The sequence below is a fragment of the Bos javanicus genome, chromosome 4 (assembly GCF_032452875.1).
Source record: "Bos javanicus breed banteng chromosome 4, ARS-OSU_banteng_1.0, whole genome shotgun sequence".
In the NCBI taxonomy this organism is placed as follows: Eukaryota; Metazoa; Chordata; class Mammalia; order Artiodactyla; family Bovidae; genus Bos; species Bos javanicus.
Window position 1 is genome coordinate 60,479,172 of NC_083871.1, and position 14,595 is coordinate 60,493,766.

The window sequence follows — 14,595 nt, forward strand, 5'->3', positions numbered from 1 at the left end:
CTTGGATTGCAAGGAGATCCAACCAGTCCATCCTAAAGGAGATCAGTCCTGGGTGTTCATTGGAGGGACTGATGCTGAAGCTGAAACTCCAATATTTTGGCCACCTCATGTGAAGAGCTGACTCATTGGAAAAGACCCTGGTGCTGGGAGGGATTGGGGGCAGGAGGAGAAGGGGACGACAGGGGATGAGATGGTTGGGTGGCATCACTGACTCAATGGACATGAGTTTGAGTAAACTCCGGGAGTTGGTGATGGACAGGGAGGCCTGGCATGCCTCAGTCCGTGGGGTCACAAAGAGTTGGACACGACTGAGCTACTGAACTGAACTGAACTGATGCATAATTTTAAAAAAAATAGAAATAAAATAAATAAACACCTGATTCACTCTTAAGAAATTTACCTACAAGATCCATCATAATAGAATGATTTGTCACATCCAGACCCACCTCAACACTATCTTTTGGAAAGATTTGAGATGGGAAAATATCCTTTTTTTTTGTTTTTATCCCCCTGGACAAAAAGGATATACACAGTGCCCAGCAGAGGGCAGAAGAGAGTCAAGGAGGCATTTCGCCTTCAATTTTGGCTGTGTATTAGTTCATTCTTTTCTAATTTGCTGCCTAATGAAATGGTATTGTCTTTAAAAGAGAAAGTCTTTCTAAGACAACCACATTAGAGGACAGAGGATAAACAACTCTTCCACTGAGTTAATCACATCATTTAAATGATCACATGGAAATAATTGCTCTGTGCTGGTTTTTCTGGTGGTACTAAGTTCCAACTTATCTTGCAAAGTTCTCTGTGAATAGTTGTATTGGTGTTCCCACAAAAGGACAGGAAGAACTGCACTAAGTCTCACTGGAAGCCCTATGGAAAGACTATTGTAGAATTAATGGGATTCAGGTATTTCGGTGTTTTCCTTCTTGGCAGCTGTGAGCTACACTGTCATAACCAAATGCCACAAAAGTGCTGCCATTTACATTCACTTTAACGGAAGAAATACCTTTTCTTTCCCTCAATTTTCTACATATTTTCAATTATCCTTGATGCGCAGTAATTACTTTGGGGAGATTGCTCTTTGGCTTAAAAGGATATTGCCGTTTTATTATTTTAAAACACCAAGGGAATCATTTTAAAGACAGAGAGCAGCATTTTTATGACAAGAGTTTTCTCTCTCCTCTCTTAAAGGAAGTGAAACGCGTTGCTGTCACATTTAAGGTTGCGGATTGTTTTTTGACTTCTGGTCTCCGGCAGCCTGGGAGGCTCAGGGCTGGCACTGGGATTCTCCAGGAGGGTTTTGTGTAATAAGAGTGAGCCTTAGCTTTCTGCCTTCTCCCTGGGAGGCTGCACGGAATCCTCCCCCAGTTAAAACTGAGGGCAGCAGCATTATCTGCTGAGGCAATTCTAGTTCTTCCCTTTATTTGGATAATCTGGATGCAGATAGCTTTCTCTTTCCTGCATTGAATATGATTCAAGTTCCCCAAATCCATTATTATTTCACCTGCCTTGCGATGGGAATTGGAGGCACACTGATAAATGATTTGAAAGATGGTCTAATTTCCGTAAATACCTCTGTTGGCTGTTAACTTACAATTTTATAATGTCTAAATAGAGGAAAACAACAGAATGGGAAAGACTAGGGATCTCTTCAAGAAAATCAGAGATACCAAAGGAACATTTCATGCAAAGATGAGCTCGATAAAGGACAGAAATGGTATGGACCTAACAGAAGCAGAAGATATTAAGAAGAGGTGGCAAGAATACACAGAAGAACTGTACAAAAAAGATCTTCATGACCCAGATAATCACAATGGTGTGATCACTGACCTAGAGCCAGACATCCTGGAATGTGAAGTCAAGTGGGCCTTAGAAAGCATCACTACGAAGAAAGCTAGTGGAGGTGATGGAATTCCAGTGGAGCTATTCCAAATCCTGAAAGATGATGCTGTGAAAGTGCTGCACTCAATATGCCAGCACATTTGGAAAACTCAGCAGTGGCCACAGGACTGGAAAAGGTCAGTTTTCATTCCAATCCCAAAGAAAGGCAATGCCAAAGAATGCTCAAACTACCGCACAATTGCACTCATCTCACACGCTAGTAAAGTAATACTCAAAATTCTCCAAGCCAGGTTTCAGCAATATGTGAACCGTGAACTTCCTGATGTTCAAGCTGGTTTTAGAAAAGGCAGAGGAACCAGAGATCAAATTCCCAACATCTGCTGGATCATAGAAAAAGCAAGAGAGTTCCAGAAAAACATCTATTTCTGCTTTATTGACTATGCCAAAGCCTTTGACTGTGTGGATCACAATAAACTGTGGAAAATTCTGAAAGAGATGGGAATACCAGACCACCTGATCTGCCTCTTGAGAAATTTGTATGCAGGTCAGGAAGCAAGAGTTAGAACTGGACATGGAACAACAGACTGGTTCCAAAAAGGAAAAGGAGTTCGTCAAGGCTGTATATTGTCACCCTGTTTATTTAACTTATATGCAGAGTACATCATGAGAAACGCTGGACTGGAAGAAACACAAACTGGAATCAAGATTGCCAGGAGAAATATCAATAACCTCACATATGCAGATGACACCACCCTTATGGCAGAAAGTGAAGAGGAACTCAAAAGCCTCTTGATGAAAGTGAAAGTGGAGAGTGAAAAAGTTGGCTTAAAGCTCAACATTCAGAAAACGAAGATCATGGCATCCGGTCCCACCACTTCATGGGAAATAGATGGGGAAACAGTGGAAACACTGTCAGGCTTTATTTTTCTGGGCTCCAAAATCACTACAGATGGTGACTGCAGCCATGAAATCAAAAGACCCTTACTCCTTGGAAGGAAAGTTATGACCAACCTAGATAGCATGTTCAAAAGCAGAGACATTACTTTGCCAACAAAGGTTCGTCTAGTCAAGGCTATGGTTTTTCCTGTGGTCATGTATGGTTGTGAGAGTTGGACTGTGAAGAAGGCTGAGCGCTGAAGAATTGCTGCTTTTGAACTGTGGTGTTGGAGAAGACTCTTGAGAGTCCCTTGGACTGCAGGGAGATCCAACCAGTCCATTCTGAAGGAGATCAGCCCTGGGATTTCTTTGGAAGGACTGATGCTAAAGCTGAAACTCCAGTACTTTGGCCACCTCATGCAAAGAGTTGACTCATTGGAAAAGACTCTGATGCTGGGAGGGGTTGGGGGCAGGAAGAGAAGGGGATGACAGAGGATGAGATGGCTGGATGGCATCACTGACTCGATGGACGTGAGTCTGAGTGAACTCCGGGAGTTGGTGATGGACAGGGAGGCCTGGCGCTGCGATTCATGGGGTCGCAAAGAGTCGGACACGACTGAGCGACTGATCTGATCTGATCTGATCTGAAGGCAGTTTGAAATTCCTCTGTGCGTATCCTGAGTGAGCTGAGAGTCACGTGTCCCCTGCATCAATTCTGCCCCCCTCCCCACCCCCCACCCCCACCCCCCCCCCCCGCAAATAGAAAAGAAAACAAACTATTTTTCTCTTTCTCCGGCAGTGGAAGAATACTGCTCTCAAAGACCCGCGTGTGTGAACCATGAGCCTTTTTCTATAGAAAAGAAATGACGGGGGAACCCATCACGAAGTGCGGTAGGACAGGCTTGATTAATTTAATTTCTGTCTCCAGAATGTTCTCTCTTCCTTTTTCAGAGTCAAGGTGAGGGGAGAGTGAGAGGGCATAAGGGTGGAAAGCTGCTGCTGCTGCTGCTGCTGCTAAGTCGCTTCAGTCGTGTCGACTCTGTGTGACCCCATAGACGGCAGCCCACCAGGCTCCCCCGTCCCTGGGATTCTCCAGGCAAGAACACTGGAGTGGGCTGCCATTTCAAAAGAACTAGACCACTGAATAGCCCTCAGTCCTCTCAGAGGCTGCAAACCCCCCTGAGTTGAGCTACCTTGTGTTGTGTGTTATGTGGCAACGTAAAGATGAGTCGATGTCCTCTCTAATTACTTCAATTACCTTTCTATATATGGTAATCGCTTGGTTTACCATAAGGCTCAGGAAAACCCACTTTCTTGTGGAGTTCACCACATGTAGGAGCTCTGGAAGAGTTATTTTCAAAAACCCAAATCCCGAATTTCCATGAGGAAAATCTAAACAAATTGTACACACCAAATAAACATCATTGTGGGGAAGGGAGGGCTCCCATATGGAAATCTTGGTGACACATGGCGTTGGCAGGAGCTGCCTGCTACAATAAATTAAAATGTAAACAGCTTTCCTTGATAGAAAATCCCATATGGAAAATGGAATGTGGCTGTAGAATGCAGACCACATAAAGCACTATCTATTCTGCACTGAGTGGCGAAGCTGAGGAAGGCAGTGCAGCAAGCTTGTGTTCATCCAGTCTGCAGAGGAGGGTGAACTTGTCTATTGAACTCCATTGTGGAAGGTGAATGCCCAGCTCCCCAGGGCGCACTCCACTTCAGCTCAGGCTCACCGCAGGGTCTGTTTCCTTGGGTCGCACCTAAATTTATCACAGTAGAGGCTCTAGCTTCTGACAAGGTCTGTGGGAAAGGATCTGAATCCATACTCCCTGTGCCCTATGTGATAGGCACTAAAAAATTTTCATTAAAAAAATTTAAAGTACAGAAAATAGTTTAACAAGCACTGTTTCCAGATTAACAAATACCAATATTGTATTCTACTTGGTTCAGATCTTTGTACATTCGTATAAAAGATGCAGAATATTCCAGCTAAAACAGAAGCCCCCTTTGCTCCCTTCCTGAGTCCTTTCTTCTCCCTCCTTCCTTCCCTGAAAAGGTGCCGTCCTGAATTTTCTGAGTATCATCCTCTTGCGGATACGTTACCATATTACTTGATTTAGTCCTTCCAGCAGCTCTTTCAAAAGGATATCATCCTCATGTTTCAGATGAGAAAACTGAGACCCAAGGAGATCAGAATTTACTTAGAGCCACACATCAAGTAGATAAAAGAGCCTTTTTACTGTATCCTACCCCCAGAAGAGATGGTCCTCTTTCTCATGGCACCCGAGGACCACAAGGTTTCTTCCTGGCTGAATCACTTCACCTCCCTGGATCTTGATTCATGAGCTTCACTTTATGACTCCTTGATGGATCCATTTTCAAAGTTTTGGTTTTTTGATTTGTAAAGTCCAAACACAAACCCAGTTGGGAAGCAGTGAAACAGGAGAATTACACTATCTTATTACAGGCATGTGGACGTCCTATTTATCATGAAATACACGACTGGTACACAGTTGCCTTTCTGAGGGCCAACTGTGCATCCCATATTTCATTGGTTTCATGCCATTAGGGAGTTAACATCTACCTTAAAGATTTAGGAAATCTAAATGGGCTAAAATATGAAGCAACTTATCCCACTTATTGGCACGGGTAGTGCTCAATGAATTCTATCTAGAGGAATGGTTACATATATCTAAAAAGGTACAGATATATTGAAAATTCTACAAAAATGTCAGAGCTGGACTGAAATATATAAAAAGATACAATCTAATTTAGGCTATGTGTTTTTTACTATGGTAAAAAAAAAATAAGCAATCTGATTTGGTGTAATAGTGTCAGAGAGAAACATTTTCTTCTACCCTCTTAGGTTTAGTACTGGCATGTGCAAATTAAACATAAATTTATAGTTTAACAGAGGAAAATGGCTTATTTATATGCACACAAAAATATGCCAAAAAGTGGCTCTCTAAATAGCTAAAGATAGGAGTTTATATCGGAGAAGGCAACGGCACTCCACTCCAGTACTTTTCCCTAGAAAATCCCATGGACGGAGGAGCCTGGTAGGTTGCAGTCCATGGGGTCGCTAGAGTCGGACACAACTGAGCGACTTCACTTTCACTTTTCACTTTTCTCTTTCATGCGTTGGAGAAGGAAATGGCAACCCACTCCAGTGTTCTTGCCTGGAGAATCCCAGGGATGGGGAAGCCTGGTGGGCTACCGTCTATGGGGTCGCACAGAGTCGGACACGACTGAAGTGACTTAGCAGTAGCAGCAGCAGTAGGAGTTTATATACCTAACTTAATGGTGGGGGATGAGGGGAGGGAGAGAAGAATCTTCTATGGGAGGAGCAAATGGTTTTCTAGGGGAACAAATGGGCTTTCCTGGCGACTCCGTGGTAAAGAATCCACCTACAATGCAGGAGACGCAACAGGAGCTGCGGGTTCGATCCCTGAACTGGGAAAGTTTCCTGGAGAAGGAAATGGCAACCCACTCAAGTATTCCTGCCTGGAAAATTCCATAGACAGAGGAGCTGGTGGTTGCTAATCTTTGCACTTATAGTTTATTTATTAAAAAAAAATAGCTTATTTATATGCACACGAAAATACACCAAGAAAAGTAGCTCTCCAAATAGCTTAAGATGGGAGTTTATATCCCTAAACTTAGTGGTGGGGGCTGAGAGGTGGGAGAGAAAAATCTTCATTGGGAAGAACAAATGGTTTTCTAGGGGAACAAATGGGAGATAAGGAAGTTTGTGATAATGTCTGTTTATGCAAGTGGGAGTGGTCATCTCAGATTTTACCTTCATGGCCATAAAGCTTCTGGGTAGGGAATTCTTAGCAGTCTCACTCCCAGAAGTTTCTGCTTTCCGTGCCAAAGGAAGGTTTCTTTCTACATCTGTTAGATCTAGAATGTCTTTACTTTAAAATAATCTTTATATTAATTTTAGGGATCTGAGTGGGTCTCTACATTGGCATTTAAACACTTCCCAACCCCCATATATTAAATAAACATGCTGTAATGTTGTTAGGCAGATTTTATAAAGTTTAAAAATAAAGCGATATCTTCTAAGCTGTTAGTGTGTAAACTAAAACAAAGGAAGCCTTTCCAATCTAGGAGAAAAAAGTTCTAACAGAGTTTAGATTCAGTGACTATTGCAGTGGGGACGATTGTCACAGGAACAGTGTTCACATCCTGTGTTCCACCTCCCAAGAGTCTGGGACCTTCTAGTCTTCAGTTTTTTCCCCTATAAATAAGGACGATAATGATGTCTAATTTGTAGATTTCTTTGAATAAAATCTATGTAGGCTGAAAAGTCATTTGGTTTATAAAGGCTCATATATGTTAGATTAGCATTTTAAAACAGTATGATCATATAAATAAGATGACATTTTATTCATTTAAATCAAGAGAAATTGGATGGTGATTAAACTTGAAAACTTAAAAAAATATGTATACATATATATGTATATATATAAATATATTCACCTCCAGGGAATGCCAAGCTGACATTCACCCTTAGGCACTCTGGTGGCTATAACTTATGTCAATACTGCTGTTTTGGAGACAAACCTGTTTTTAAAAACTGGAGTTAAGAGCCAAAGACATTACCAAAATAAAACCATAGCCACTTAAGGACGTCCTTGAGTATGATGACCTTGCAGAATGTGATGGTTATTGCAGAACATTGTGTGCTTGATACTTTGGCCTTTTTATTTTCTTGGCTCAAACCAGAAATGCCAGCCTCTCTATCTATTCTAGAATCTCTGCCATGTTTATGGACAGAAAATGGCTGATGATAGGTTTTTGGTCAGGTGATCTTCAGTTAGACCTGAAACTTACCTGCTATTTTAAGCAAAATTTTATAAAATCCTCACCGAGCAAAACACACACCCCAACACACACACACACACACACACACACACACACACACACACTACCTTTCATAAAGAGTCTTCCCCAACCTCACAGTTTTATCTGGAAAAAAGTCAAGCAATCATGAATGCAGCTATTAACACTAACTTCAAAATTGCTGTAACAAGGTTCAAGTGGATATAAACGTTAGAATAAAGTGTCCTGTGTATAGTGATGTTTTTAATAATATGCTTCTAAAAATTAAGTTTTTCATGTGAAAATTGTCAAATAAATAGCTGTGCTGATTTCTAAAGCAATAAGTAGCTCACAGATTTCATTATTTGCTACAGATTTTCAAATGAATTGATTAAAAATTACATCTTGACTAGCAGTCCCTGAGAGACTCTCTAATTTTCCACTAAAATATATACAAAATTGCTTTTGTTTTTTGTTTGTTTAATGATAGTCATAATACAATTTAAAAAAATAAGGTACTACTCTATTCAAGCTCCTCCCATAGTCTGGCCTTTCCCTACTTACAATTTCATCTTCCCCTTTTCCTTCTTTTTTTTTGTTTTTCCCACCTTTTTGTATGCTTTTTTTTTTTTTAATTTACCTCTTTCTGAAACACTCTAGGATCGAATGTGTTCTTTCCTTTTAACAAATAGGACATAAGTATGATTTCCAATGTGCCTAAATAAGCAATGCCAAAAACAAAGAAATTTTATCTTGTGTCCTCATAGTGGGGAATGTTTCAGGTGGTGATAATTTCCAAGATCCTATAAGGGTTTGACAGGCCACAAAGGAACATGGTCCAGGTATTGGCTGGATAGCTTAGGTTTACTTTTCCCCCTTTCCTTCTTAATAAAATAAACTTCCCACCTATTATACCATGTGCTCTTCCATGCCTCAAGCTCACATGCCCCACCAACTCCAGTTCTTTGAATGACTAATTCTGTTTATTCTTCAGTACTCAGCACAAGCATTGTCTCCTGCAAGACTCATTGTCCATTGAGTGAAATAAAAACCCATTCATGTGGCTTCCTAGAGCGTTCTGTAGCAGTAGCTCAAAAACCTCTTCCCATTGCATTGAAACTCTCTCTTCCCAGGTCTGTTTCTTCTCTGTTAACCTAAAACAATAAAAGGGCCAGTTATTTTTCCAGCACAACAGGGTTTTTACTTGGGAGCAGCAAAGAACTGCAATTCTGGACGTGCAATTATGATGAAGCACAGGCAAGTCAGGTAAAGCAAGGGAGAGAAGCTGTTATAAACACAAAGTCCAAAGTACAGCAGTTTTTCCTTGGCTGAGCTGTTTGTTGTCAGGCAAGAAGAAAATGTTTCCTCTTCCTGCTGGCCCTGTAATGTCGCTTTCTGCCAGAGATGCAAGGTATGTCTCTTCCTACTGGGATCTGTGCTGGCACAAATGGTATATGCATGAGAGCTTCCCTTCTGGCCTCCCAGCTCCATTTCCATGAAGTTTCCCTTTTAATTTTCACAGCTCCCCCTCAACTGAGGTCTTCAGAACAAAACTGATGTGCTGGTGTAGTAATTCCTAACTCAAGAGTTTACCATGAAATGATTATTTCCATTTTACAATGGATAGTTTAAAATGTCTTTAAAAACATTATTCTCAAATTAACAATAAACTATGTAATAAATTATAGAGCACAGATAGGACAATGGCTCAGTTGTTTCAAAATCATGTTTATTATATATATACACATCATATGTGTGTGTGTACACAAAATACTCCTGAGTTAAAATTAACCCAAAACACCAACAATTTTCAAAGCAAATTCCTATAAATGTTTCTTTCATGAGCTACTCAATGAAAAAGGGAAAGTTGAAATTAAATATTCTGAGATATCCTACACTAAGAACCCTGCAGACACTTTTGAACACAGTAGTGCCAACAGTTCTCTGACCATGTTGCAATTTTGTCAGGTACAGACTGAACAGACTAAGTAGACTCACCTACTCTGTGGACACACATTGAGAAACGTTGCATGACTTATTCTACCCAGCCCTTTACATGGCAGACAGGACAGACCTAGATGTCCCAGCATACGTGGAAGATTTTTGTTGGAGTGGATTGTGCTCCTACCACAACACAAGAAGAAGCAGTAGACACATGCCACGTGGTACTCTGTTGGAGGACAGCCTAGCTTATCTTTTCCAATCCTACAAATTCTGCTCTTCTTTCACAGGCAGTCCTTCTAATTCAATGAATAATGTTATCTCCTTTTGGGGGGCATGTGTAAAAGGATTGTTAACTATTTTGAAAAGCACCCATCTGTGACAATAGTCATGCTTACTGTGGCACTTGATTGAGATGATTTGGGAGAGGATGATGTCTCACAAATAGGAGGAAAGAAAGGGCAGAGAGGTCCCCTTTTCTTTATAATATCAGATTTATGTCTGATACCATGTGTTCATATTTATATCATATTTGTGCATAGTATCATATTTAAAACATATTTTCCATTTAGCTTTTCTAAAATTAAGGCACAGTTTGGGGAGTAGGTACCAAAATGCACTGCTAATTTAAAACTTGGGGTGGAATAAGGACAATTCAGCTTTTACTTTATTCATGAAATCTTAGCACAGGAAATGCTACACTGTCATTTGTTTGTGGCTTCATCTTCTGCACAAAATTAGTTTTCTGCCTGGTGTCATTTGTCAAGTCATCTTTTAAACTAGTAATTTCCCTACATCCCTTATAAAGGCAGCCCATCTTTAAAACCACTGCATGCTGACGTCACCCAACAAATTGTCACTACAGGGAAGGAATAACATGAAAGCTGAGAGTTATAACGCTGACCAAATGCAGAGCAGACAACCTTTTTGACCAACATCTTATCATAAATGCAGATTCAACTGTTAACTTTGGTAATTGTTGAGAAGGTTAACACTCTGCTATGAGTCCCATGACATAGGCATCACATCGGACACAAAATCATACATGTGTTGAACATGCTAATTATACAGAGGCGCCTAATGTACCATAAAATATACATGCATCATCTACAAAATGGTAAAATGCCAGTCTAAATATTTAAGAAATTTTACCCTAAATAGAATGTTTACTCAAGTAATAATAAATAATTTATAATATTTGATTAAATGGAGGTTTGCTAAATGCTTAGGATATAAAGATACTGTAAAGAAATTATAGGGAATCCAAATCATTTTGGAATGTCAGACAGAAAAGTCCAGTTTTCAAATCTCTACCTAAAGTAGTATTCAAATCATTTTGCACTTCCAGAAGAACCTGAAATTACCACCTTTCACGCTAGGTGGTGGACTCAAGACCAAAAAAAAAGCTATTAAATGGATGAATACATTTGATTTAGCAAGGTCAAAAGAAATGGAGAAGATCATTTTAAACTTGGAAAGAGGTAATTATTTTATATAGAATTCCAATGCGTTTGATAAAGAAAACAGACTGAGTCAGAGAAGCACGGAAAAGTGGTTTAAATAGCTTTGGGGATATTTCTAAATAGGGATTCTCTACGAGTAAGCCACCTACCATCAGGAGAGCCAGTTAAAACACACATTCCTAGGCCACACTGCCACGGTGCAGAATTATCACATCAGACTGGTGAGGATAAACTAGAGACCTGAACCTGTTTTTCTAACATATGGTTTTTATGCAAAATTCTAAGAACTAGATTTACATTGCTCTAAATCTGCCTGGTAGTAAAAAATCCCAGTTGGTTGAAACGTTCCTGATGTTCAGAAACTTTGTTTTCAGCCTCCTCTAGCTTTTATCTTGAAAATCAGCAGTTGTAGGTTTCACTTTAAGGTCTCCAGATGAATTTTTGCTAAGTTACTATTACCCCAAGAAAATTCAGAGTGGCAGGTTCAACACTGTATGTAACAGAATTTTGGAAAGCAGTTTGAGCTTTGTAGAATGGGGAAAATGTGTTTTATAGAATGCAATGAAAATTAATCTCTTCTGGGAGGAATGGGTGGTATTTATATTAGGTATTCAAAAGTCGAACCACATTGATCTGTCTTTTGAAGTAATTACATTGATCTCTGGAGTTAGAGAAATGTATTGCTTATTCCCTGCGGATATTTTCCAAACCTCTTTTAAAAAACCAAAGCAGTTTTTTTTCCTTCTAGTTCAAGTCACAAAGAAAAGCGTCTTCTTGAACTGCAGCGAATTATTCTGAGGAATAGGAGAAGGCAATGGCACCCCACTCCAGTACTCTTGCCTGGAACATCCCATGGACGGAGGAGCCTGGAAGGCTGCAGTCCATGGGGTCTTGAAGAGTCGGACACGACTGAGCGACTTCCCTTTCACTTTTCACTTTCATTGGAGAAGGAAATGGCAACCCACTCCAGTGTTCTTGCCTGGAGAGTCCCAGGAACGGGGGAGCCTGGTGGGCTGGCGTCTATGGGGTCTTGAAGAGTCGGACAGGATTGAAGCAACTTAGCAGCAGCAGCAGCAGCAGCAGCAGTAGCATTCTGAGGAATGTGTACGTGTATGTGCTCATGCTCCTGTGTGTGTGTTCCTGCGCTCTCTAGAACCTCCTGAAATGAGTGTTCTGGGTTTCTTGTTTTTGCTTTTTTTTTTTTTTTAATAATTTTAGTTAGTTAGTTTCGGATGTGCTGGGACATTGCTGCTACGAAGCCTTTTCTCTAGTTGCAGCAGGCAGGGTCTATTGTCTAGCTGTGGTGAGCAGGCTTCTCACTGCAGTGGCTTCTCTCGTTGTGGAGCGTGGGCTCTAGGGCACTCAGGCTTCAGCAGTTGCCACACATGGGCTCAATAGCTGTGGCACCCAGGTTTAGTTGCTCCGCGGCATGTGGGATCTTCACAACCCAGGGATCGAACCCATGTCTCCTGCATTGGCAGGCGGATTCTTTATCACTGATCCACCAGGGAAGCTCTTGAGTTTTATTTTAAATGAGAATTTTTTGGTAGCATCAAAAGCTTGCTCCTTTAAAGTAACTTGTAAAGTATTTTTGAATGGATAATATACTCAGATAATCACTCAACTTCGACTGAGTATACAGAATAAAATTTAACCACTGTGTTAAGACTTAACACAGTCTGTGAAAGTGTATTCTGTAGAGTTTGCAAGTAGTCCACTGAGGGCTACTGGCCCCTATAGTACATTAACACAGGCATCTTTGCTCTTTGAATTCTTGTACCTAAATGGTAAGGTTTTCTTATTTTTCACCTTACTTTCAATTGTTATTTCATGTCTCTATCAATACACCAATGCCGTAGGGAGGACTCTTTCTATTGCTAATCTTCAGAAGTTTTGGAAGGCTGATAACCACATTTAGTTTGTTAGGAATGTGTACAGAGTAAGAAGGAGAGTAGGAACGCAGTGGAGTTAAGGAATACTAAATCAGTGAAGTAGGAGATACTTTGAAATATCTACTCTGCCAGTGCTTTCTAATTATTTCCTCATTCTTGATTGTTTTTCCCATGGGGGAGACTGTAGGTAGTTGAACTATTGTTTCAAGTAAATCTTCTGAATCTACTTTTACTTGTGGTTATAATCATAACATTTCTAGAAAAGCTTTGTGGCCCCCTAAAATATATAAATGTTTTCAATTATTTTATTTTTCATCTACTAATAGCAGAGCATATTTTCTTTCTTAAAAAATCTAGATGTGCTTCTGAGTGTTTTATGAGACAGCATATTTGCATTGCTTTCTATGTATATGTATTTATACAGGCATATATGTGAGTGTGTCTTTCATATGGGGCAGAGAGGAAAAGGAGCCATTTTTCCACTTTGGGAAGTGACTTCACACGAATCTGCTTTATTTGAGTTACTTTCCTTGCTTAATTGTCTTCATCAAGGTCACTACATGGTAGAAGCACCACAAAAACAGGAATAAGAGAGTTTACAAAGGAGCAAGATACCAGGACTGGAATTGTTTGTCTGCTCTCTCAGGGGCAGGATGGAGGAGCTGATGAACAAAAGCAGCCGTTTCCAAGAAAGAACAATGGCATTCTCTGTGACCTGGAGCACAGCTGGTAACCCTGGATCCTCAAACATTAACTCCTTCCTGAAGACCCACATTAACATTTCCTCCAGCCACATCTACAATCTACAGCATCTCAGACAAATTGAACACCTTGCTTTTTTTTTTAATTTAAAAAAATTTTCTTCTAATTGAAAAAAAATATGATTTTTTTAGCATTAAAGAACAACTCCAGTAAATTTATAAATGTCTAAATACATGAGGTTTGTTTGTTGAGATTTGTATCTGGAATTACTAAATACCCATGTGACCATGAGCTGCAGGAGGGTGAAGACTGGATTTGCTTTGCTCCACACAGTTTGTCTGGCATGACCCAGTGCCTGGCACACAGTAGGCCCGTGATAAACATTGTTAATCAACTGACTGACAGTAGTTGAAACAGAAAGTCATCAGTGGGTTGAGATTGACTTGAAACATTAACGGAATCAGTCGGATCAAAACATAAATGTGATTTTTTTTGTGTCTTACTGATTTATTTCCTCTGTTTCCCCTCACATAGCCCTGAAAACCTATTTTAAATTTCATGAGGAGCAATGACGTGTTCCACTGTGCCATCTCAAATCTCCTTCTCTGAATTCAGGTTTCATCTTAAGTGCAGAAAAAGTGATGCAGGCTCACAGTAGAAAAGTATATTTTTGAAAATACCCAAATCTCACTGCCCAGAAATAAGAACCACTAAAATGTTTGCTGTTTCCTTCATATTTTTCTGTATTTATATCTTTAATTTATATCTATATTTGCATAATTCAGTACTATAAATATAATTTCATATTCTGCTTTTAATGTAAATGTTATTTCTTAAGCATATGCCATATCATTCAGTTTAGTTCAGTTGCTCAGTCATGTCCGAATCTTTGTGACCGCATGGACTGCAGTACACCAGGCTTTCCTGTCCATCATCATCCTGAAGCTTACTCAAACTCATGTCCATCAATTTGGTGATGCCATCCAACTTTATCATCTTCTGTCATTCCCTTCTCCTCCCACCTTCGATCTTTACCAGCATCAGGGTCT

General features: G+C 40.1%; 1 long non-coding RNA gene across 2 annotated transcripts in view; it reads left to right on the forward strand.

The window, feature by feature from the left end:
* LOC133246128 (uncharacterized) overlaps nucleotides 1-14,387 on the forward strand; it is a 56,746-nt gene extending 42,359 nt beyond the window's left edge. For both annotated transcript variants that reach the window (XR_009735925.1, XR_009735924.1), the window contains exon 4: nucleotides 13,491-14,387. This is a non-coding gene — a long non-coding RNA (uncharacterized LOC133246128). The remainder of the gene's footprint in view (nucleotides 1-13,490) is intronic.
* The last annotated feature ends 208 nt before the right edge of the window (nucleotides 14,388-14,595 follow it).